At 44.8% G+C, this 25,915-nt stretch overlaps 1 protein-coding gene across 1 annotated transcript in view; it reads right to left on the bottom strand.

Annotated features, from left to right (window-relative positions):
* Nucleotides 1–441: 441 nt before the first annotated feature.
* Nucleotides 442–25,915, bottom strand: part of LOC137651853 (uncharacterized) — a 37,543-nt gene continuing 12,069 nt past the window's right edge. The window contains exon 6 of the mRNA XM_068385071.1: nucleotides 442–1,447. The gene's annotated coding sequence lies outside the window, so the exon portion shown is untranslated. The remainder of the gene's footprint in view (nucleotides 1,448–25,915) is intronic.

Below are 25,915 nucleotides of genomic sequence, written 5' to 3'. Positions count from 1 at the left end.
GTACTTATTTATTTTATGTTTGTTATTTTGAATAACTGCTAAAATGAAATACGGGATACTTAGCTTCTATTGTTAACATGTATGCTGGTCTCCACCCACCCCCCTGGGTGTGAATCAGCTACATGATCACCGGGTAAGATTAATATTGAAAAATGTTATTTTCCTTAGTAAAATAAATTTTTGAATATACTTACCCGGTGATCATGAATTAAAGGACCCTCCCTTCCTCCCCATAGAGACCCAGTGGACCGAGGAGAAAATTGGTTCTTGTTGACAAGAAGTACCTGAGTACCTACTCGACAGATGGCGCTGTTGTTGTACACCCCCACCTGTATAGCGATCGCTGGCGTATCCCGCCCGTAGGTTTTTTCTGTCGGGCAGCAGAGCTGCAGCTACATGATCACCGGGTAAGTATATTCAAAAATTTATTTTACTAAGGAAAATAACATTTTAACAAAATTGCAGTCTTATTCTTAAAGGTAGTCTGGCCCTAAGTGAAGGTGAAAATTTGGGACAGGTAGATTTTAAGGTATTTCTACTCTGGAGGAGGTCACTCTCCGGAAATTTTGGGACACCCATTTGGTACAGCGTCCTAGCAATTCTGGTAAGCTCAGCTCAATATTACTATAAACTAGATGTCAACAAGCTCAATAAATTTAATTGCTGAGCTAAATGTAAAATTTTTAGGATAAAGGACAAAAATACCAGGTAAAAGGGACCTCGAAATTACTCTACCCTGGATTTTAAAAGCTCTATAATTCAAATTGCTTACATAACTAAATATTTAGATAAACGGCAAAAATACTAAGTAAAAGGGACCTCGATATTATTCTACACTGAATTCTAACAAGCCCAATAAATCGCATTGGTTAAGTAAGTGGTTAAAGATAAAATACAAAAGTACCAAGTTTAAGGGACCTTACTTTCTGCCATGCTTTACATTCTCTGTAAAACATCTTCCCGGAAGTAGATTTATCCCTTCCAGAAAGTTAAGCCCTAATCTTTCCTCCTGTCTATCAAAACTGGGATAGATTAAGGCATTAAAAGGCTCATTCGATAAGCCTTGGTATACCTATTAAGTGTTTCCAGCACTAATTGTCAACATGAATTCAATTCATATAATTATGTAATGTATTCACTTGGACAACGTAAGTATGATATGTAATAATTAAATTCCTGAATTTAAAGTACGATTCTTTACTACTGAATCCTAGTACTGTAAATAGAATTTGAAAATTCAACGCAGGTTTGTACATATATGCACAATATTTTTTAGGAGCTACCACCACTTTTCGTATAAAATTTGGTATTGTGATAAACCACAAACCAAAAGATTATTCTTTATTCTCAATCACTGGGGGCGGACCACAAACGAAAGTCCGTAGTAGGGTGGATGTATCCAGTACCTTTAATGCTGACCTTAGGTTGTCCTGTGTTATGTGACCACCTGAAATGAAAAAGAAAATATAGTTTGAATTGAAACAATTCAAATAAAACATGCAAATTAAACTTCAACATTGAGGGAATGGGCAATTAAATTCTTGTGTTATCAAACTAATCCCTTTTACAAGCCTACAACTATGGTCTTAACAAATCCTGAACAACATCGCTATTCAATGAAAGGTCATCTGATGACTGGCTAACCACACCATGCCTGCGAATCACACAAAACTACTTTTTTTTTTTCAGGTGTAACGCTTGCGTTGATAAGTTCTTTTTATCCCAAGTTTTAAGTGCTTTTGCTAATTTGAGCAAAATCCATTTGTTTCATCTCGCTACTTATTATGTATTGGGCATTTGCTCAGTCAAGATTTCTTGCTTTTCCTCGATTTATCCTCACCTATTCAAGAATCACAAAGTCAACTGTTTACTTTTTCAATGTTCCTCCCATCTTCGGAATCCTTAATTCCAGCCAATGATTTCTCTCTGGCTAAGAACAGGATTATGTTAGGGACCACAGCTTTGGGTGAAACAGAAGTTTTAAGTTTTTCCACCAGAAAGATGTTCCCGAAGAAACATGGAGATCAATGGAAAGATTTCCTTTATAGTTTTCTATTGGAGTATTTGGAACTCCTCTTCCTCTAGCAAGAGGTCTTCCTGGGATCTTTGCATGATCTCAAGAAAGCAGCAATGCTGATAGCTTCAGGGATTATTCAACTGCCAAGAATCATCAGCCTGCATTAACAATAATAGGTAAAGTAAACAAAAAATTAATACTAGCACTTTTTTGCCAAAAGACGTGATCCCTTCATACTAACAACCACTTATTTGGTGGTAGCATAACATAGGAACATTGATAGAAAAAAATTTAAGTTACTGCTTTGTAATAAAAAAGACACTACACATACAAAATAAGGTGGAAAAAATACTAGTATAAATAACTGGTTAGTATCGATAAAACTCTATACAGCTTCACAATTATGTAATGTTTGGGCTATACGACCAGGTGCTATTCAATGCCCAAGTGCAACTGTGGGAAAATGTTGCAATTACACTATGAAGTAGACATTGGAAAGAAAGATTTAAGAGTGGAACGAGGGTAAAGTGTAAGGATATAAAGCAAGTATAGCTAGGGGCTTTAGGAATGCTACTAAGACCATTAAGTAACGTCTACAGTGTACGGACGGCACTATCCCCTACCGAAAAGTACGTTCGACGACGTTTGACAACTTCCAGTTATGTTTTATGATCTGAGTTGTTTTTTTCAGTAATGTTTTATAATCTGAGTTTTTTTTTCAGTAATGTTTTATAATCTGAGTTTTTTTTTCAGTAATGTTTTATAATGATCTGAGAGTTGTTTTTTCAATAATGTTTTATGATGATCTTAAAGTTGTTTTTTCAATAATGTTTTATTATGATCTGAGAGTTGTTTTTGAAGAAAATAGTGTACATGACATAAACACACTGGTAATAGAGAAGATAAAACAAGAAGAGGGATTTTACAAAACACTTAATAATTGAAGTGACCTCAAAATATAAAATTACTCATTATTATTAATAGCTAAGCTACAACCTTGGTTGGGAAAGAGGGCTACAAGCCTTAGGGCTCAAACAGGGAAAAAATAACCCAGTGAGGAAAAGTGAATAGCAAATAAACTATATATAAGTAATGAATAGAAAATTATATTTTTTAAGAAGATTAACAATGTTAAAATGGATGTTATATATAAACTATAAAATGAGACTTAGGTCAACCTGTTCATCATAATATTTACTGTAAAAGTTTACAATGCAAACATGACAAATTCGGAGATAATTTGTATTTTTCCTAACCATACAAACCTTAGCTATTTACATAGGGTGACATTCTCACCCTATGTAAATAGCGTGGTTTGTATTTCGGTTACGGAACAAATAATATTTACTACACAGCTGGGGTAAAACTTTTAGAATGTGTAGTGTTGAGATTTATGATGGAGAAGGCAAGTCTAAAGCCCTGTCCACACGATCGAGTATGCCCGACAGGCTAACAGTGATACCAGACCACAATAGTTAGAAAGAATGAGGGTTGATACAACAGAAGCGGGAAACCCACAAACAGGGATCTGGCATCATACAGTGTTGCCAGATACCTGCCTTTAGTTTTCCCGCTTCAGACGTCATCAACCCTCATTTTCGCTAACTTTTGTGGCCTGGTAACACTGTTTGCCCGTCAGGCATGCTCGATCGTGTGGATAAGGCTTTAGAATTGCATACCAATTAAAGGATGGGAAGATCTGAAAGCAAAGGATGCTTAGGATTAGAGAAAAATCTTATGGAACATTTATAAGGAACTAAGAGGATAATGGTGCCAGAGATTAACATCCAGTTCAGGAATAAGTAATTTAATAAACCAATTTTCTATTCAACAAATTAAGATGAGAGCCTGCTGCTTCCTCCAGTGCCTTGGATGACCACGGAGGTAGCAGCAGTAGGAGATTCAGCTCTATGAAGCTTCATCTGTGGTGGATAACGGGGGAGGGTGGGCTGTGGCATCCTAGCAGTACCAACCAAACTCGGTTGAGTCCCTTGTCAGGCTGGGAAGAACGTAGAGAGGAGACGTCCCCTTTTTTGTTTCATTTGTTTGATGTCGGCTACCCCCCAAAATTGGCTGACGACCAGGAGAATGATATTCGCAACAAGGTACAGTAGAATGAAAGAATTTATCATTGTTAGCCAATGTGCCACGGAAAGAACTATTGTGTATCATTTCTTGAAAGGTGTTGATAAAGTCAGCCTTATAAGATACCTATTAGCGCAAAATTCATTTGAGAACTGAATTTTGATCTTATAATAGTATCCTTAAAAGACAATTCTTTTAGAAATATCCATGTTTTGGGGTTATATGGAGTTAAATCATTGCCCAAACATTTGCCATGCATAATCACAACACCACCCCATGTTGAAATACATACATACATATGCCAAGGCACTTCCCCCAATTTTGGGGGGTAGCCGACATCAACAAATGAAACAAAAACAAAAAAGGGGACCTCTACACTCTACGTTCCTCCCATGTTGAAATACTAATGATTAACTAAAAATAATATTCCATAAATGATGTGACTTGCATACGATTACATCTGATGTCATCAGAATTTCAAGAGATTATCAGATACTTGTATTAAAATCACACTTATAAAGTCACATCATCTATGTTAATGATGAAACTGCATAAAAAAAAATTGAATTCCAATACTAAAATTTGTAAATTCTATACTCGCCTGATGTTCATATTGCTTTGTCTCTGAAGCCGACTCAATATTGATGATACAGTAACCGGCAATTTTTTATTTTTTGCAGTTTTCCTCCCTTTAAAAGGCCATAGCTCTTGCCTAACAAGGTGACATCTGGTGGTTAAAGTTTACCTAATTTAGTCTCAATGATGAAAATAATTTTCTATGCTCTTGACCTTATTAGTCAGTGAGGAGGAGTGAGCATGTATATGAACATCAGGTGAGTACAGATATAAATTTGATTGAAATTTAATTCATTTCTATGACTCACACACTCTGAAGGAGGTAGGTCATGAAAGAAAGAGATAGGAAATTTAAAGTCCTAAAGAAAATACTGCTTTAACTACCAGATTCACCTCTTGGTGCAGTGCCTCGGTACTAAACCCTTACAACTAAGGTTACTCTACTGTAAATACCAGTAAGACTAATTAAATTCATCCACTAATAATGTAAAAGAAAAACCTTTTATTAAAACATCCCCAGTCATGACGTATGTTAACTAAATGCCAGAAAGTTGATAAAAGCATCAAGATTTTTCAAGATATATGTTTACAGAATACAGAGTTGGTAAGCTCTTGTCCGTTGATAAAACTTTCCAAAAACTGATTCCTTCAAAAATCTAAGCAATGTAGCTGCACTTAATAATGGCAGAGAGCCTCAGCAGAAGAGGTCAGATCCTACCGACAGAGTGGACGCTCCACCTTCAAGTTTGCAAGAGCCTGTGGCATCTTTGGGGTCGTCCATGCATAGATCTCTTTGCAACCTCAAAGACAAAGGGGTTAGAGGTGCACTTTAACTTACAAATCTTTCCTCTGAGTTGGAAGCAACTCCTTGTGAGCCTCTGTGACCAATCTTTTAACCGGAAGAGATAAGTATTTAGACAAAGAATGACTTGCTAACCTAACCACACAAACAATAAAGACATTACCCTTAATGTCTGCAATTTTGTCCATCTTTAATAGCCCTCACCAGCCAAATATAACCATTCTCTGATACAGTTGTAATGTCTTTATTTGAATAATTTTAGTAAATTTTTGTCTTGAAATCATTCTTAGCTCTGAGAGCAGGTAAGTAATAAGATCCTCTTATGTTCTCTAAAATCTACCTAACAAGAAATAGCTTTTAGTTCTCTAATGTGTTTAACCGATAATAATGTCAAAGACACAGTTTTACCCATTAGATCTCTAACAGAGATTTCACAGATGTTGTAAGTCTGAACCTGTTTGAGTACATTGTGACTCGTTGACATAAAACACCTAGTAGCTGAAAAGGACATCTTTCAGGAAGAGTTTATTCCTTTAAAATTAAGCCTCATAAAAATATTTTCCAGTCCATAGTATACAGTATGTACAGTACTGCCAAATCCAGTAGCGCACTCTTAAAATGATGTTAACTCTGAATGCTAGATCATCTTTTGTGGGTAATATTTACTCCAAAAACGGGGAAAGCAAAAAATTTAATAATATCCATGCTAGTCTGAGTTACTAACCCAATGCTTATTAGCAACAATCAAAATAAATATTCCATTGAATTGATAAGCTTATTTGTGGATTGTGTTTGAAACTTAAAATAGACAAACTATAGAGCCTGGAAAAAGGCTTTCCCACAGCCATGTTTTTCTCGAAGGCCAGGGAGGTGCTCAGACCTCTAATATCATGTGGCCTTGGTTTACCTGGGAGAGGAGTCCCAGAAGCCTCGTAGGCCCTCTTTATCACCTGTCGTAGCCAGAAAGAGATAGAGTTCTTCGAGACCGGTTTCTTCACCCGGCCTGTTGAGACGAATAAATTTCTGATCTGCGGGCGGAATTTTGCGGTCCTCTCCAGGTATTTTCTTACTGTTCTCACGGGACATAAGAGTAGATCCTTCGGGTTGTTGGAGCGAGGGATGGCTGGCACTGAAAAACCATCAAACCGAGGATCCCAACATGCCGGGTTCTGCGTCTTCGCCACAAAGCTAGGGACGAACCTAAAGGTAACTTCTCTCCACCCTTTGGCATGAGACCTCGTAAGAGAGGCCGTGTAACTCGCTAACTCTTTTCGCCGAGGCCAGGGCTAAAAGGAATGCTGTTTTAAGGGTGAGTTCTCTGTCTAGTACGTCCCTGAGAGGCTCGAAGGGTGGCTTTGACAGGACCTTGAGAACTCTGGCTAGGTCCCACTGCGGAACCCTTACTTCCTTGGGGGGACATGATTGTTCAAAGCTGCGGATGAGCATAGAGATGTGCCTTGAGGCTCCCAAGCCAATGCCCCTAAGGAGGAAGATTTGACCTAAGGCTGCTCGTACTCCTTTGATGGCCGGAATAGACGAACCCACGTCGTCTCTCAGGTACACCAGAAAGTCTGCAATGTCCTGGATCAACGCCCCTAAGGGCCTGATGTTCTTGGACGCACACCACTTCACGAAGACTGCCCACTTTGCTTGGTAAACTACTGCCGGGGAACGCCATAGGTAACCCGACATCCTTGCCGCAGTTCTCGATGAGTATCCTCCTTTTTTCAGTAGCTTCTCGATAACCTCCATGCATGAAGGCGGTGGGATCGAGGGTTTTCGTGCCACCTGTGAAAATGAGGTTGACGCAGGTCTGGTCTGTCCGGAAGCGGCCAAGGAGGACGAAGAGCTAATTCTTTTACGTCTGCGAACCATTCTCTCTCCGGCCACCAGGGCGCTACCAAAGTCATCGACAGGTTGGTCGTCGCTTTCACTCTGTTCAGCACTTGCCTGATCATCCCGAAGGGAGGGAAGGCGTACACATCGAAGTCGTCCCAGGGCTGTTGGAAGGCATCCTCGAACGCTGCTGAATGGTCTGGGACTGGAGAACAGAACACGGGGAGCTGGGCGTTCAGACGTGTGGCGAACAAGTCTATCACTGGGGAGCCCTACATTAGGATGACTGCCCGAGCTACCTCCGGGTGTAGGGTCCACTCTGAGCCTATCACTTGACCTGCCCTGCTGAGGCCATCGGCCAGCACGTTCCTCTTTCCTGGGATGAACCTTGCCGTCAGTTCTATCCCTTCTTCTGTCGTCCACTCTAACAGTTCCGTGGCAAGGGCGCATAGAACTCTTAACTTCAGGCCCCCCTGTTTCTTTACATACGCCACTACTGTGGCGTTGTCGCACATCAACGCCACAGTGTTTCCTCGCAGGAAGTGTACGAACTGTCGAGACACGCCCTCAGAACCGCTATCATCTCCAGGATGTTTATATGGAGAGACGCCTCCTCGCTGGACCACTGCCCTCTTGTCGCTTCTCCTAGCAGGTGTGCTCCCCAACCCTCCTTCGATGCATCCGTGAACAACAGTATCTCCGGGGGATCGGGGGCGAAGGGCATTCCCTTCTCTGTGTTCGACCTGATGTTCCACCAAAGCAAGGTCTCTCTCGTCTTCGGGAGGACTGGGACTATTTTGTGGGGCTCCTTGCCTTGGGTCCACGATTCCTTCAGATTCCACTGTACCGGTCGGAGCCTGAGTCTCCCTTGCGGTACTAATTTCTCCAGCGAAACCAGGTGGCCCAGTAACTTCTGCCAGTCCTTGGCCCACCTTGTTTGGCCCGTCAGGAAGGGTTGAAGGATATGTTCCAGGTTGTCTATCCTCTCCCCTGAGGGGAAGGCTCTTACTAACTGGGTGTCTAGGACCATCCCCAAGTAAGTCATCCTGGTGCTGGGGACTAGCTGGGACTTTCCTAGGTTGACCGTGATCCATAATCCCTTGCAGAGGTCGAGCAACATCACGCCTTGCTCCTTCAGTTGCTCCCTTGAGGCAGAAAGAAGCAACCAGTCGTCCAGGTACCTGATCAGTCGTATGCCTTTCTCGTGCGCCCATGCCGAGACTGTGGTGAAAACCCTCGTGAACACCTGTGGGGCCGTCGATAGGCCGAAGCAAAGGGTTTTGAACTGTAGGACACTGGACTCCCACTTGATTCTGAGGAACTTCCTGCTGGAGGGGTGCACAGGGATTTGAAAATAGGCATCCTTGAGGTCGAGAGACATGAGGAAATCCCCCTCCCTCAAGGCTGCTAGCACTGTCTTGGGGGTGTCCATTTTCAAGTCCGTCTTTGAGACGAACTTGTTGAGGGCTGAGAGGTCTATGACCGGCCTCCACCCTCCTGTCGATTTCTCCACAAGGAAGAACCTGCTGAAGAAACCCGGGCCGGGGTTCTCCAATGGCTCTAAAGCTCCCTTGGCGATCATGGACGCTACTTCCTCCTGTAGCGCTGACCTCTTCAAGGGGTTCTTTGGAACCAGCCACTCGGCCCGGTGGGCTGGGATGAGAGGGGGAGGTTCTTCTAGGAAAGGGAGTCTGTAGCCCTCCTTCAGGACTGTCACCGTCCAGGGATCCGCACCGAGATCCTGCCATGCTTGCCAAAAATGTCTGAGGCATCCCCTACTAGAGGCTCCTGTAGGAGTAGGGGGCCTCTCTTCCTACCTCCTTCTGGAGGAGCGGCCAGAGCGACCTCTCCTAGAGTTACTGTAGGAGGGTCTGAAGGCTGACTGAGGGGCTGCGTTGACCCAACGGGTGGTCTGCCGAGAGGTTTGAAGTCAAGGAGCTGACGGTGGGTCTCTTCGAGACAGCAAAGGGGCGGCCTGGGAGGAGTGAGGGACGTCCGCTGAGGCTCTTCTAAACACGGGCTTCCTCATGGGGGTGGGGGGGGGGGCCTAAGGTCCGTGTCTCTCACCCTCCTCACTTTCTCCATCGTATCCTCCACCAATTTGATGGGGAAAATGTCGTTTCCCCACACGGAGGAATTCCTCAGTCTCCTCGCTTCTCTGTCCGGTAGCTTCCGCACCAACTTGCTAAGGACAGTATCCCTCTTTCTAAGTACCCAGTTCGTAGCCATAGACAGGGACTGGGATGACAAAAACTTAAAGGCCTTACCTCCCGAACTAACTAGCTCCTTCAGCGTGGCCTGATTGTCCGGAAGGGAGAGGTCGTGGGACGACTGAAACCCCACCAAGACGCAAGATCACCAATCCAACTTGAGGACACGTAGACAAGGTCCTGTGCCATGTCCTCCATCATAGAGGCTTCTGACGGGGAAAAGCACACGGGGGCAGTGGTGGACCTGTCTTCCGAGGCTCCCTGGTTCAGTGAGGTCACCGCTGCTTCTACCGCACGGGGTCCGCCGCGATGCCCTTCTGGGACGTAGAAACGTTTCTGCGATTTCAGCCCTGGAAGCAGCTTGGAGGAACTCTGGCTTCTGGGGGCCTCCGCCAGTCCTGCCAGGTAGCTATCTATTTGCTCCATCCCCAACTTCACGTCCGGAGCGAGAGGGAGAGACAATGAAGGCTTTTGTTGCACAGGGTTGTCGATCATTCTGGACAGTCCGGAGAGCACGGCCTTTGCTGCTGAGGGCTTAGGTTCGTCTAATCGGTGGTGTCGACGAATTAGGGCCAGAACCTTACGGTAGGAGGAGATGTCGTCAGACGAACTCTCCCCTCCTTCCACCAGGTCTTCCGTCACCAGTTCCTCCATACAGGGGTACTACGTGATGGTGGGAAAGGCAACGCTGGACGAGTCTGCCCATGGTATGGGCTGCCCCGTGGGGACAAAGGTATCCGTCATGGGAGTACCTTGTTCCACGGGGGACTCCATGGATGGGGGATCCATGCTGACCGATGGCCGCCCTTGGTGCTTTAGGAAGGCCTCCAAGGTGCCCGTGGTCGACGCTAAGCCTTCCTTCATAAGACGTACGTCCTTCCTAAGGGAAGAAGAAGCGGAGGCCATCATTGGGTTAGGCACTACACGGGGGGCCTGGTTCGACCCCTCTTGTCGGGCGACTGGTCCGAAGGAGGAGGTAGGAGGATGAGACACAGAAGGCGAGGCTCTAGGGAGCCACCCGGAAGCGGCCGCGGCTGTGGTAACCCTAAACAGCTCGCTCCGGGGCACTGTGATGTTCACCCACTCCTTGGAATTGCTCCTCTTGGCTTTCTTCTTAGAGGACTTAAGAGCTTTTCTTTCCCTGTCTGGAACAGGAACGGGACTTCTTCTTTTTGCGTGATTTCTCCCTCTTCCTCTTGCTATACTTCCTGTCCTCGTCCTCTGACGACGAAGAAGAAGAGTCCGATGCCGACGACGATGACGAGGATGAGGACGAATCCACCAGACCGCCTGAATCATCCAAGACTGCGGGGGGAAATCGTCGACGTTTCTCAGGTGTGAGAGGCTGCAGAAACACGGGGGGGGGGGGAGCCAGAGGGGACCGAGCGGATCCTTTGTGGTGCCATTGCTCGACGTCTTCTTCTCCTCTAGCGGGAGACCTGAAGGGAGTCCTAGGGGGTACCCACGCGGTGGGGTCTCAAGACGACGAACTTCCTTTCTCGGCGTCTCCTTCAGCGGTTGAAGCACCTGAAATACGCCATGATGCCGGGGAAGAATCCACACTTGGTTTCCCCCACATAGGATCTTCCGAGGAGACGGGACCTGCGGGCACCAGGACCTCGCCTCCTACCCACACTCCCGCACTACCCTCAGGCCCCACACTAGACACTTCCCCCACAGGAATATCAGACTCTTGGGGAAGGGCAATGGGCCTCTTCCCCGCAACGGACTTACCTCGTCCCCTACTCTGGGTAGGGGAAGAAGGACAGGAGTTACGGTCTGCCGAGACATCTGGGGAAACCACAGGCGACGAGACACTGGATTTCTTAGGCGACTTCTTAGCCGCCTTCTTCTTCTTAGTCCCGAAGAGCACCCACTGGATCTCACTCCAGGAAGCACACTCCGGGCACGTGGAGGCAGGGGAACACACTTTTCCCCTACACGTGGAGCACAAGGAGTGGGGATCAATCTCAGGTTTCAAAAGGAAAGCCCCGCAAGACTTCCCGGCCACAGGCCCAGGGCAACGGCGAGGCTGCTCCATAACGCAATGCTAATACACCAAGAGACACAAGGATGCAAAGGGAAAGTGAAAGGGAAACGTGGGTAACGCGTGGTAAGCACAAAGGATCGGGGGACACAAAGGGTTGCACAAGGTAAGAGAGAGCGCGGCGAGATCATGATCACGACGCGACCAGAAACTTACTGAGGAGTCGCCGACCTGAGTTAGCACACTTCCCGACCCCGGGTCGCCTCAGGGCACATATCACTCCGCCTGAGGTTGACCCCTTAGAAAACGGAAAGAGGGTAAACTATACAAAAAGCTGGTCGGTTAGGTAGAGTTACCAGTAACTCCTAAGAAGGTAGTTCTAGGTAAGTAACCGTGTTGGAACAACTTTGATTTATATAAAATGTTACATTTTTAAGACTAACTGAATACAGCTTTACTGTATGTACTGCTTTAATGTAGACGCATACAACACCTGCCAAGTGAAACTGAAAGATATTTGTCACCGACTAAAAACTTCATTTCCCATTCTACACTGTACCAACCAGTAATGATTACTGTATACAAAATTCATAATATGATTCCCAATTTCATCTAGCTTTATGCCAAATGCTAATGACAAAGAACAACTTGAAAACTATTCTGATTATCCTCGACATTAATTAAAAGTGAAATTTACCTATGCCTACAATGACAATCTGCTTACCTCTTTCCCATGGAACTTGACTCGAATACAAAATTCAGTAACTTTAATTACAACTTTAGTATATGGTCCCAAATGCATACACATTAAGATAATGTTTCTTAGAGCATTTATTTGGTAAACCAGAGATGAAATTCTCTGAGCAAATGAATATTGGACGAAATACTCTTATTTCAAAACTGCCCTTCCCATTTACTTACTTTTGATGGGAATATTGGCTTGCATAAGGTAAGAGACTTGCTTTGACATAAGAATAACTATCATCTATATTAACATAAATTAAGGAAAATTTGTGACGAGCTAGTGGCGGAGCCTGTAAGCGAACGATGTGCAGTGATCTGAATGCAACCCACTATATATATAGGGATAAATGATGTGCCAAGCCATAAGACAATAAACAAGTGGTTCCTAATTGCGCCTATTTCAATGAATGGATGAATATAAGGATCAGGCTACGAACTTGATCTTCTACCAAGTAATTCCAAGGTAAGAAATGCCTTGTTAGTCTGCCGATTGGAATACTGATATGCGAGGGTTGTTGCAGTGGAAGATTCCAGGGTACAGTAGAGAAGAGTGCAAGGCTCTAAGAGAAGATCTCGACTGTCATATGCAGTACGCCATCAGAACCCTTACAGGTGGAAAAGAACCACTACTCAAAACTTGAGGAGTTAGGAGAAGGTTTGATACAGGGCTGAGGATTGATTTTTTTTTTTGGCTGAATAACCACTGGACTAACTTTTGTCTTGTAAAAACTTGACTGTAAAAGCCAAGATTGTATTATGAAGATCATTATCTAAACCAGCAAACTTATAAAGACTAGGTCTCATTTGAGTTTTAGCACAGCATTCCTACCTTTGTCCCTCTATGATTAACTAACCTAAGTTCCTGAATTTTAGCCTTAACTAATTTTAGTTTATTTTACATTTGGAACTTTCATATGCAAAGTTCATGCTAGTTTAAGTTGCCCATATGCTCCAAGGCATTAACACTTGAGATGAAAAATATATTAAAGGAGTTTGTTATCCACAAATTTAACTATTCTCAACCCTACAAATTCAAGACAAATTATGCTAAAGCTCCAATTGCTGCTCATACTGTATTTTAAGCTTTTGCTGCATGAATAAACGGATTTTGAGCGAAGCGAAAAATCTATTTTTGGGTGAGATGGCCGTGTCGTCCTGATGGAAGTTCCTAAAGGGTAGCTTCCTTGGGTATATATAACTACGGCGATATTCCCAGAGAATTTACCTTAAGGTACCCAGAATTCTAACTCCTGGAGCGAATATCCCTAATAAAAGAACCAGGGATATCGCGAAATATCAGAGGACGTATTCTTGACACGCCACATAGCAATCTGCACCCCGAACAGAGTTAACACTTCGAAGGGGTCAATTGGCAAGAAAATGAAAACGAGAAAGAAAGGAGAGCCGCTCGCAAGGTATCTCTCCTCTCCCGTTTCGTAAGCGTGCATTGCGCCGCTCACGGCGCCATCTGTATTCCTTGTAGCGATACACGAGGTGCTACAGATACTGTATGTAGGGAGGGGACCTACAGCCCTTTTTAGAAGCAAAGGGAAGGGCGGGTCCATCAGGACGACATGGCCATCTCACCCAAAAATAGATTTTTCGCTTCGCTCAAAATCCGTTTTTTGGGCTCAAGCCATGTCGTCCTGATGGAAGTATACCAGAGCATTACTGTATCTGTGGATTCTCAAAACGTGCCGTACTCCCCGAAGGTATTTCCCGGCCAACTAGACCGATAAACCTAAGATGTTACCGTCATACATCTTTTCACCTAACCATAGACCATGTTAGTGCTTCCTGCCCCCCTACAGGGAAGAGTCATACTAGACTCTGGAAAAGTCTCGAAGAGTACATATACCTATGTATGAATAACAGACAAGCCAATATAGTGGTCTCACCTTATATCATGTAAAGTATAGTTTGTAAAGAACCACTGAGTCAATATGAAATATCGACCAGTTCCCCGTTCATTACTGGATTGACCGGTTTATATCCAGGTAGGAGGAAAACTTGCATATCCGCCACCGTCCCCTTAGGGCATGGAGTCCTCCCGCTAGGGTAAAGCATAAACCAATGCAAAGAGGCTTGCATAAAGGAACAATCTATTAGAATTATCCCAGATAAATATACATAGTAAACGTAATGCTAAATCATTTATAGTAAAATGACACAGGCGAAGGAGACGCAAGGTTCACAAGAACTAGTTTATTGACACACAATAAAATAAAACGGGTTAAACAACAATTATACATATATAAGAGGAGGATAACCAATAAATAAGCATAAGCATGATAGTAAACAGAAAACTTGTTTATCTGAAAGAAAAACATTAGCGCCACTTTTAACATACCGAGGTACTGTATCAAAATCATAAAAGTCTGTATTACTAATCAGTTACATTAGCGTTGGAAACGCTTGGCACACATGTCTGCACTTATGCTAGGTTCACCTTTCAATATGGAACAGTCAATGTGGGCACCCCAGTGCCCTAACACTTAGTTTGTAGAACAGTTCGTAACTACCCACTCACCCCGGAATTAATCGTCCCAATTAAATCCACTGTTCCCCGCAGAGTTAAACAGCAGGGTTAACGACACTACCCACTGCTACCACAGACCTCTTCAGTTGCTCCACTTGCTTCGCATAGTGACGAAAGAAAACTCTGGAAGACTTCCAGCCAGTGTATGAGCGAAGATGTTCGAAATCCATACTATTGAAGAAATTTAAGGATGAGGCAACTTTCCTTGGATCGTGACCTGCGGGTGTACTGTCTGGATCCGCTCTGCGAATAAAATAGGTGATTTTCGCCCTAAGTTGTTTCAGTGATAAATTTGAGCCTGATGCTTCTCCCCTGAATAGTTGACCACCCCTGAAGTCTGAAGTTCTACGAAGATAGACCTTTAGGCATTCCACTGGACATAGAGATGCATCTACTTCCAGAGGGCAGATTCTCCAGGGACCCCACCTGTTGGTGGGTAACTTGTTCTTGGCGAGAAACGTAGGATCCGGAAAGAGGTTCAGTTCTCCCCCATCCAAGAACTGAACATGACCCTCCTCTCTCGAGAGGGCTACAATTTCACTAACCCTGGCCCCCGACGCGAGTGCAAATAGGAAAATAACTTTTTGGGTCAAATCCTTTAAAGCACACTCCTCATTGTTCAACAGCGAAGCGAAATGAAGAACTTTATCTAATGACCATGAAATGGGCTTTGGAGGTGCTGATGGTCTGAGACTAGCACAGGCTTTCGGAATTTTATTAAAAATATCGTTAGCGAGGTCGACCTGGAAGGCATATAAAATGGGTCTTGTCAAAGCAGATTTACACGTTGATATTGTGTTGGTTGCTAAGCCTTGACCATGGAGGTGGATGAAGAAAGATAAGCAGAAGTCCGTCGAGATCTTTTGCGGATTCTTCGCCTTGACAAAGGCCACCCTTTTCCTCCAAGATGACTCATATTGCCTTCTAGTAGATTTGCACTAGTGAACCCTCGCTACTTCGCGGTTCGACAATCGCGGATTCACCACTTCGCGGGGTTTTCCCATAACCCATATATATATACATATCGCGGATTTTCCGGAAAATTCGAAAATACCGCGAAATCTGAAGATAACCAAATACGATATTTTGTTACCTGTAATTCCATTAATACTGTAATTAGTAATATCTGCTCTTACTGATTGTTCATTGCATTACATATGATATATAATTCAGCACAGAAAGAAATAAAACACGAAAAGAGAATGTGATCATACGATAATTCAGTACGTAGTAGAATTAAATCGAACATGAAACGCAAATCAGATGCAGTCATACCATATTAGAATGGTGTGTACTGTAATGGATGTGCTTCTTTTCCATGAATCTTTTGTATGTATACGTACGTAGTACAGTACTGCATCCAATAATATTCTTTGTTGCAAAAATCACATTTCGAATAAGTACTGTAAGCGTACGAGAGAGAGAGAGAGAGAGAGAGAGAGAGAGAGAGAGAGAGAGAGAGAGAGAGAGAGAGAGAGGCGTAAAATAGCGTACGTACGTAAATTTTTATTATTATTGTTATTATTATTATTATTGTTGTTAATAAAATTATTATTGTTATTATTATTAATCATTATTATTATTATTATTACTGTACAGTATTATTATCATTATTTATTATTATTACGGTACTGTATTGTACTTAATCTACGTACGTTCAGTATGCGCGGGGGCATCTTCTATGAGTAACCAACGCGCCATAGTACTAAGACGGGTTGTGATTGGTTCAAGCGCTGATAGATGACGAATCAAAACTCAAGTTTTGTGTATCTAGCCTGTGATTGGTGTTTTGCCCGCATCTTCTACCCGCAGCATCAAAGTTCTCGCGGGGCTGCATCGTTCACTTTCTCTTTCCGCGTATTGCTGAGTAGACGTTCTTAACTTTGTGAAGTTTAATCTGTGCTGTGTGCGACTGTTTTAAGTTGAACTTTTTGTTGAACTTTCTGTTACAATGGCTCCCAAGCGTTCTGCTTCTAGTAAGGCTGGTAGTGAGCCTAAACGCCACCGAAGAATGATGACGATAGCTGAGAAGGTTACGCTTCTCGACATGTTAAAAGATGGTAGAAGTTACGCGGCCGCCGGCCGCCATTTTGGCATCAACGAATCCACCGTTCGCTACATCAAGAAGGACGAGGCGAACATTAGAAAGACTGCTGCAATCACCTTTAGCAGATCAGCGAAGCGAGTCGTTACAACGCGTAATAAAACGATCGTACGCATGGAAGGTGCTTTAGCTGTGTGGATTGCCGACTGCCGGAAGAAGAACATAGCGTTGGATACGAACACCATCCAAACAAAGGCTTTGAGCTTGTATGAGAATTTTGCTGCAAAGGAACCTAAAGAGGACGACGGCAACCATGCTGAAGATGATGATGATGCAGATGATCCTCAACCAGGGACATCCACTGATTCCCAGCCTCAGAAACGTTTTTCCGCAAGCAAAGGATGGTTCGCGAAGTTTCAGAAACGCTTCGCCCTGAAAAGCGTTTCCCTGCATGGGGAGTCTGCTTCCGCTGACACTGCCGCTGCTGAAACTTACGTGAACCAGACTTTCAAGAACATTATCGCTGAAGGTGGATACAAGCCGGAACAAGTGTTTAATATGGATGAAACAGGCTTGTTTTGGAAGAGAATGCCGTCGCGAACTTTCCTGTTCAAAGAGGAAGCCAAAGCCTCTGGCTTTAAGGCATTCAAGGATCGCGTTACCCTCGTGATGTGTGGCAATGCTGCTGGATTTTTGTTAAAGCCGGGGCTTATTTATAAGTCGAAAAATCCTCGCGCTTTGAAAAACAAAAATAAGAATCTCCTTCCCGTGTACTGGATGCATAATCAAAAAGCATGGATTACGAAGATGCTGACCTCCAACTGGTTCCACCAGTGTTTCATCCCGCAAGTCCATGAATATCTCTTAGAGAAGGGCTTGCCATTCAAGATCCTTCTCCTTATGGATAACGCTGGTGGACACGCAACTGACCTGTCGCGTGAGGGCGTTCAGGTTGAGTTCCTGCCACCCAACACCACGTCATTAATTCAACCAATGGACCAGGGGGTTATCAGGGCGTTCAAGGCCCTCTACACGAAGAATACCTTGGCGGACCTCGTTGCGTGTGTGGATGCTGCCCAAGATGACGAGGATGAAGACTTCAACTTGAAGGCGTACTGGCGGCAGTACACCATAGCCACGTGCCTGCAGAATATTCAAAAGGCACTTCAAGAGATGAAACCTGCAACCGTAAATGCGAGCTGGAAGAAGCTGTGGCCCGATATTGTTTACGACGACAAGGGATTTACTCCGTCGGAAATCCAACACTCTGCAATACGGAAATCTGTGCAGTTGGCTGCCATAATTGGGGGTGACGGGTTTGGCGACATGACGACTGAAGACGTCGACGAGTTGTTGGACTGCCATTCCCAGCCCCTAACTGACGCAGACCTCGAAGACCTGACGAAATCGGCAAGTGAGGAAGAGAGTGAGGGTACCCAGGAAGAGACCCAAGAAAATGTCGAAGAAACGGGCTTAACATTAGAACGGCTCGCCAAGTTCTGCAACCATATGAAGGAGGCGAAAGAAATGTTGCAAGAGTGGGACGAGGATATGGTTCGCTCGATGCAATTCTGCAACAAGGTTGATGACATCACGACTCCCTACAGGATGCTCTTGGATCGAAAAAAGAAGCAGCGGCAACAACTTCCGATCACAATGTTTTTTCAGCCTCGCAAAAAAGAGCCAGTTCCTCCTGCTAGTACGCCTTCGGAAGAAATTGAAGAAGTTGAAGAGGTGTCCCAGGAAAAGACACCTCCGTCTGAAGAGACGTAAAATACTATCATTGACTGCACAGTAGAACACATCATCAGCTTCATCATCATCATTTCTACTGTGCAGCAAATTCATCGCCATCGTCATTCAAGTTTTTCTTGAACTTCTTTCGTGGTGAGTACAGTAACAATCTTTATTTTTTACTTTAACCTGTTTTATAGTTTAGTAATGTACGTACTGTATGCATTAAGTTAAAGGGAAGGTTTTAAAAGTCTACATGTTGTAACCTATCATATTTTTTTTGTTTAAAATTTACATTTACGTACGTAAAACAATCTCTCTCTCTCTCTCTCTCTCTCTCTCTCTCTCTCTCTCTCTCTCTCTCTCTCTCTCTCTCAAATTGTTTTCCTGCTTTGCTACGTACAAGTACTGTATAATTTATATTTGTAAGGTAACATATTTTGTAAATGCTTTTACTGTAAATACTGTATGTACTGTATCATTATTTATCACTATCATCATGCGCGTTAAATGCCTTGTTTGTTCTGAGCGTGGTTGTTTACTGAGCGTACACGCCGTCGTTTCAGGCGGCGTCATAAAGAAAAAGATTTCATTTGGAAGTCCTAAGAAAAATACGTAAACTAAAACATTGGTAATAAAAAAATCAACATACAGTACTGTATAATCAATATAATCGATGCAAAAACTAACCATACGTACATATATGTGTACACTAAATGAGTTTGTTTCTTCATTATGATCAGAGATGAACGTAAACAAAACATTGGTTGCCATTTTTTATCGTGCTTTTTAGGTGTTTAGGAAACACATGATATAAAATCGCCTTTAATATTTGTGCCTGTTTTAGTTTAGGGTGCTGTAGTACATGCATTAAGTGTTCTGTACATTAAAGGGTGGTTTGTTAACAGTACTACGTACAAGGGAAGGTTTTAAAAGTCCGAATATACATGTTAAATAAATAGGTAAATATGCTGTCACTACTTCGCGGATTTTCACCTATCGCGCCCGCGTCTGGAACCTATCTACCGCGATAAACGAGGGTTCACTGTATATTCCTCTAGGAAGTCTATACTGTCTTTCGAAATCCCGAAACGTTTTCTCACCGCTAGGGAGAGAAAATCATGAGCTGCAGGTTCCGGGTTTTCTGTGATGAAGTGCAGACAGTCGACTTCTGAACTCGCTGGGTCAGAACTGGATCTGGTAACGGTAGACACTTCAGCCGTAGTTCCAATGCTAGAGGGAACCACACGCTGTTCGGCCACTTGTGAGCCACTATTGCCGCTACTCCCTTGAAAGATCTCAGTTTGTTAAGGACCCTCAACAGAAGGTTGTAAGGAGGGAACAGGTAAATCCTGGACCATCTGTTCCAGTCGAGGGACATCGCGTCCACTGCTTCCGCCAAGGGATCCTCGTACGGGGACACGTAAAGGGGTAATTTCTTGTTGTCTTTCGTCGCAAAGAGGTCTATCTGCAGTTCTGGGACTTAACTCAAGATGAAGGAGAATGATCCTGCGTCTAGGGACCATTCCGACTCTATCGGTGTGAACCTGGATAGAGCGTCCGCTGTCACATTGCGGACTCCTTGAAGGTGAACTTCCGACAGGTACCACTTCTTCTTTTCCGCCAGTCGAAAGATGGCCAACATCACCTGGTTGAGTGGTGGTGACCTCGATCCTTGTCGATTCAAGCATCTCACAATCACCTCGGTGTCCAGCACCAACCTTATGTGGATCGAGCGAAGAGGGGAGACTTTCTTCAAGGTAAGGAGTACTGCCATAGCTTCCAGAAAGTTTATGTGAAATGTCTTGAATAGATTGGACCAAGTCCCTTGGGCCTTCTTCCGATGAGAATGACCTCCCCACCCCTCCTTCGAGGCGTCTGTGTGAATAGTCAACGAGGGGGGAGGTGGCTGAAGAAGCATCGACTTCTTTAGTTGCCTGACTTGGGACCAAGGCCTGAGAAGCGTACGTAGACGAAGCGGAACTGGTCTTATCAGATCTCTTCGCGCGTTTGATGCATAACTTCTCCAAACTCCGATTGCATCCTTTAGCTGTGCTCTTAGCACCGGGTCTGTTACTGAGGCAAACTGGAGAGAACCCAGCACTTTCTCCTGTTCGCGTCTTGATATCCTTTCGGAATCCAGAAGTCTCTTAACAGAACCAGCTATCTCCTTCCTCTTCTTCGCCAGGATGGAGAGTTGGTGTGACACTAGGTCCCAGTGGATTCCCAACCACTGGAACTTTTGAGATGGAGAAAGTCGAGACTTTTTTCTGTTGATCTTGAAGCCTAGATACTCTAGGAACTGGATCACCTGTAGGGAAGCTTGCAAACATTCTGTCTTGGATGCTGCCCACACTAGCCAGTCGTCCAGGTAGGCTACCACCTGGATTCCCTTTAGGAGTAATTGTTTGAGAGCTACGCTCGCAAGCTTTGTGAAGATCCTTGGGGCTATGTTTAGCCCGAATGGCATGGCTCTGAAGGCGTAGTCTTCGATGTAGCTTGAACCCTAGGTAGGGGGAGAGTTGATGATTGATTGGAACGTGCCAATAGGCGTCTGACAAATCTATGGAGACGGTAAATGCCCTCTTGGGCAGTAAGGTCCTTATGTGTTGCAGTGTTAGCATCTTGAACTTGCAGTTCACTATGAACTTGTTGAGTGGCGACAAGTCTAGAATGACTCTGAGTCCTTCTTGGGAACACAAAACAGCCTCCCTTGGAATTTGATGGACTTTACCCTTCGGATTACCCTTGTCTCCAACAGTTCTTGAATGTACTCCTCCAGAACGGGGGTGGAGTGTTGGAAAAATCGAGGGCACGGGGGGTGGAGTGCTGTACCAGCTCCAACCCAGTCCATTCTTGAGTAGGCTGTGGGCCCAGGGATCGAAGGTCCACCGATCCCGAAAATTCTGAAGTCTCCCTCCTACCGGTATCATCTCACTTTGACTGCTGTTGCCCTTAGGCCTTGCCTCCTTGACCGCGACCACCCCTGAATCCCCTCCCCCTTGAGGGGCGTCTAGACAAACCTCTGGCTGCTTCTCTAGGCTTCGCTCGAAAGGTAGTTGACTGCCCTTCGAACGCTGGGTTAAATGCCGGAGACTGCGTCGACACGGCTTGGGGTACCCACTGGTACGTGGTCGGGGTTTGTGCCACCATCTGGGGCACTGTAGGCATAGGAAATTGCTGTTGCTGCTGCTGTCTGAATGGCTTGGCTGGCCAAGAGGGTAGCCTAGTCTTCTTAGTCTTCCTCTTTGGTTGGGGACCCTCATCCGGGGAAGACTTTCTCTTGAGGGATAGGCCCCACTTCTGGAGAAGGTTTCTATTCTCCGTGGCGGCCTTATCTACAACCTCCTTGACCGCTTCACTAGGGAAGAGGTCTTTGCCCCAAATGTTGGAGGAGATTAGCTTCCTTGCCTCGTACCTCACCGCAGCCGAGGCGAACACGAACTCCCTACAAGCCCTCCTAGCTTTGACGAAGCTATAAAGGTCCTTCGTCACTGTGACTAGGTGTGTCTTAGCCACTACCATGAACATCTCATGGACCTTGGGGTCACTTGCCATTGTCTCCAGAGTCGTTTGATGAGACATTGAGGCAGCAAGTCTTTCTTTTGTCTCAAGCTCCCTTCGCAAAAGAAAGTCAGACAGCTTGGGGAGGTTCTCACCGAACTGACGTCCGGCAATATCAGCCTCCAACTTCCCGACTGAGAAGGTAAGATGGACGTCCTTCCAGTCCTTGTGGTCCATGGGTAGGGCCAAAGACAGAGGTTTACACTCCTCCAAGGAGGGGCATGGCTTACCTGCCTCAACTGCTTTCAGCACAGCCGTAAACCCTTTCTGCATAAAGGGGAAGGCTCTAGAAGGAGAGGACACAAAGGAAGGGTGCTTCTTACTCAAAGCAGGTACCTTCAAGTTTGAGAAGCCCCTCTCTTTCATCGAGCTTGACAATAAAGCTTGAGCCTTAGCATGGTCCAAAACTATGACCTCCTTCGGCTCTGTTTCTTCCTTTGAGGCTGGTTCCTTCCTTAGACGGACATAACAGTCCGGATACGACTCCTTGCTGGGCCAGAATTCCACCTCCTCAAGGGGGACTGAGCCCAACTTCTCCAAAATGACGATTTTTCCCGTCGTCATAGGCATGTGCTCAGCATACTTCCAAGAGTTAACATCTGAGCACAAGGGAAGGTCTTTCACGCTGAGCTTCTTGTGGGGCCCACGTGATGCTGCAAGTCTCCGCATCTCCAGCTCCATTGCAGCCGCCTTCTCATTATTCTCCCTCTGCATCTGTTGGATCATTCCAACGATGGAGGAAAGGGTCTTTCCCAGCTCTTCTGGGAGAGCGGACGATGTTGAGGGAATAGGTTCAGGGGCCTGAACCGGAGTAGCCGACACCTCGTCGGCCTCTTCCTCTTCAATGTCTGGAGCCTGATCTTCATCCTAGTCTTCTGCCAGGAGGTCCTCTTCCAGACGCTCGGACACCTCTGACATCCTGTCGTCCAACTGGATGTCCTGCAGGGCGACCGCGACTTCAACATCCACAGGGATCTGAACTACCGGTATCTCCACTTGAGGCTGGGGAATCACTGCCTCAGCTGACGCTCTTGGGAAAAGGTAAGCCCTCATCTTCTCACTTGGAAGATAGGGCCCAGAGGTGTTCTTCTGGAAACCCCTTACCCAGGCACGAAGCTTCTCCCTTGCTGCATCCCTTGACTCCGCCGTCCTAGGGGAATCAAAAGCCTCAGCAATCAGGTTTGTGCACACGGTACATACCTGCGGGTCCCAATACCGGAGATCACCTTTGGAGACTGCGCATGCTGCGTGCCTCCTACACAAATCATGTCCGCAGAAGTTCTTGTTGCGGACGTTGCAGAAGACGCTTCCACACTTCGGATGGTCCTCCTGTAAAGAGAAGAAAAATCCATGAGTATCAAGTGAACTACGTATCACTGGATATACATAGCTTAGCACAACTAAACTAGAAAGGAAAAACACACACTTGTATTTCCCCGCACAGTCAATTGCTGCAACCTTCCAGATAATAAAATCGTATGGCCAATCTATTCTAGAGCAACCAATGAATAGTTTCCAGAGGAAACGGGTGTGGCTCACACCCAAAAAATGATTTTAAAATGCTGGATAGTAGACAAGAAAGAACTCACTTTCTTTATCTGTAAGGTTACACCAAAGGGCCGTGCGAGACAACACAAAAGTGTTAGAAAAACTTAGTGTTGTAACAAATACTATACTATAGTTTTCTCCCTACAGTATATACTATACTGAAAAATACTGGCTACAGTATAGAAGGTAATGTGCCGGCCGGCACACACCTTAACTAGTTCCAAAGTATACTACATAAGAACTATAAGGTGGAAGAACGCTGGTTCAAATGCATGTGCCGGCCGGCAACTACACAAGATAGCACCCGGCTGCCGGCCACCAATCGTAGCGGCCAGCAGACAATGGTGTGATATATAGCCGGCCGGCAAAGGTATACAACCAATGCCGGCCGGCAGCAAAAAAACCAGAGAACTCCGACTGCCCGGCTGCCGGCCACTCAGGTCGGCAGCTGGGCTAGAGTACAACACTAGAAGAAAAACAGAATGGATGCCGGGATAAGAGACTGTACTACCTCATAACCCGGCAACCCGAAAGAATGCACATAAGGAAGGGGAGAATATAACTTCAGGCTTCCTGACCAATGTCATCTGGCTCTACAGACAAACATGGATGAGAGACCAAGGGAGGTCCGGGGAGCACTCAAAGCAGAAGACCCTTGCCGGCCGGCAAGGGACTGAGTCAACCCCACATCCTAACCTATGCTAGGTACAGATGTAGAATGACGGACAGGAATGCAATGGCTAGGCCATCACAAAGGAAAAAGGGGGAAAGGGAGAAGAGGGTCCTGCCAACCTTGCTCTAATAATGAATCACCCGCAGCCAAGAAAACTCATCTTAGCCTAGGGGAGATCCGAGGAGGGAGGCCAGCAATACTTGCCAACTCTCTCAGAACCAAAGCAAGGAAGGCATTGTTATTCACAGAAAAGAGGATCTTATCCTCCACACCGAGAACAACAACACAGGACTAGTCTGCTAGATCACAAGAAGAAGGAATCATCTCGTACAGAAACCTTCGAAAGTGAACTAAGGAGGCTAAGCCTCCTATGTCTGTTGTCAGTCTAGCGAGGGAATCTCAACCACAAGCTAGACATCAACAGACTCAGACTAAGAACTCTGATGTCCTGCCCACTCCCTGAAGCCAGACTTACTGGAAACAGGAAGGAACAGAACACCCTAATATAGTTGTATCTAAAGTCAATTCAGATAAACCATTAGGGTTAAGCCCAAGGCTTAAACAGAGGGAAAGGGATTGCACACCTTCTCCGAAGAGAAGAGAGCAACCGGGGAGTGTGAGAAAGTATACTAAAGCCCCATAGACAACTAGCCTAGGCGCAGAGAGAATCGATTACCTAAATCACCGACTCACTCGTATACTATCTTGGAAGAAAATCAACATAATCTTAAATGTATAAAACTGCCTAAAGCTTCAATAAAATTTTAAAACACTCGGAAATCTGAATATCATGCAGGAAAGTACTAGGGCCAAACGACTAGGCTACAAGGTCTAGCGTAGGCCAGAATCAGCAAATCCTTCGCCAAAACAAAAATACTAAAAGCATCATATAAAGAAATCCTATGTAACGCTAAACAGCTAAAATTATTAAAGCGAAAAAGCCGGGAACGTCGCTCTGGCTAACTAAATAACTCATACCTAGCGAGTGACAGCGTCCAGGACGCCTCCGGTAGGCAACAGCTCTTGTAAGAACGATATCACTATCAAATCACTTTTAAAATTACCAAGAGCTTACATTTATACATAAAAGAAATAATACTCAACTTATCAGAAGCAGAAGAAGTTGGAAAAAGCATTATAAGTTGAAATAATCCATGAATTGCGAGAAACACAGGGAAAAAACACCGAGTTGTTCAGCTATGCAAAAAGGAATACAGATGGCGCCGTGAGCGGCGCAATGCACGCTTACGAAACGGGAGAGGAGAGATACCTTGCGAGCGGCTCTCCTTTCTTTCTCGTTTTCGTTTTCTTGCCAATTGACCCCTTCAAAGTGTTAACTCTGTTCGGGGTGCAGATTGCCATGTGGCATGTCAAGAATACGTCCTCTGATATTTCGCGATATCCCTGGTTCTTTTATTAGGGATATTCGCTCCAGGAGTTAGAATTCCGGGTACCTTAAGGTAAATTCTCTGGGAATATCGCCGTAGTTATATATACCCAAGGAAGCTACCCTTTAGGAACTTCCATCAGGACGACATGGCTTGAGCCCAAAAAAC

Source organism: Palaemon carinicauda, chromosome 13 (genome assembly GCF_036898095.1).
Source record: "Palaemon carinicauda isolate YSFRI2023 chromosome 13, ASM3689809v2, whole genome shotgun sequence".
Lineage (NCBI taxonomy): Eukaryota > Metazoa > Arthropoda > Malacostraca > Decapoda > Palaemonidae > Palaemon > Palaemon carinicauda.
Note: the sequence above shows the minus strand (reverse complement) of the source record. Positions and strands in the feature narration are given on the sequence as shown.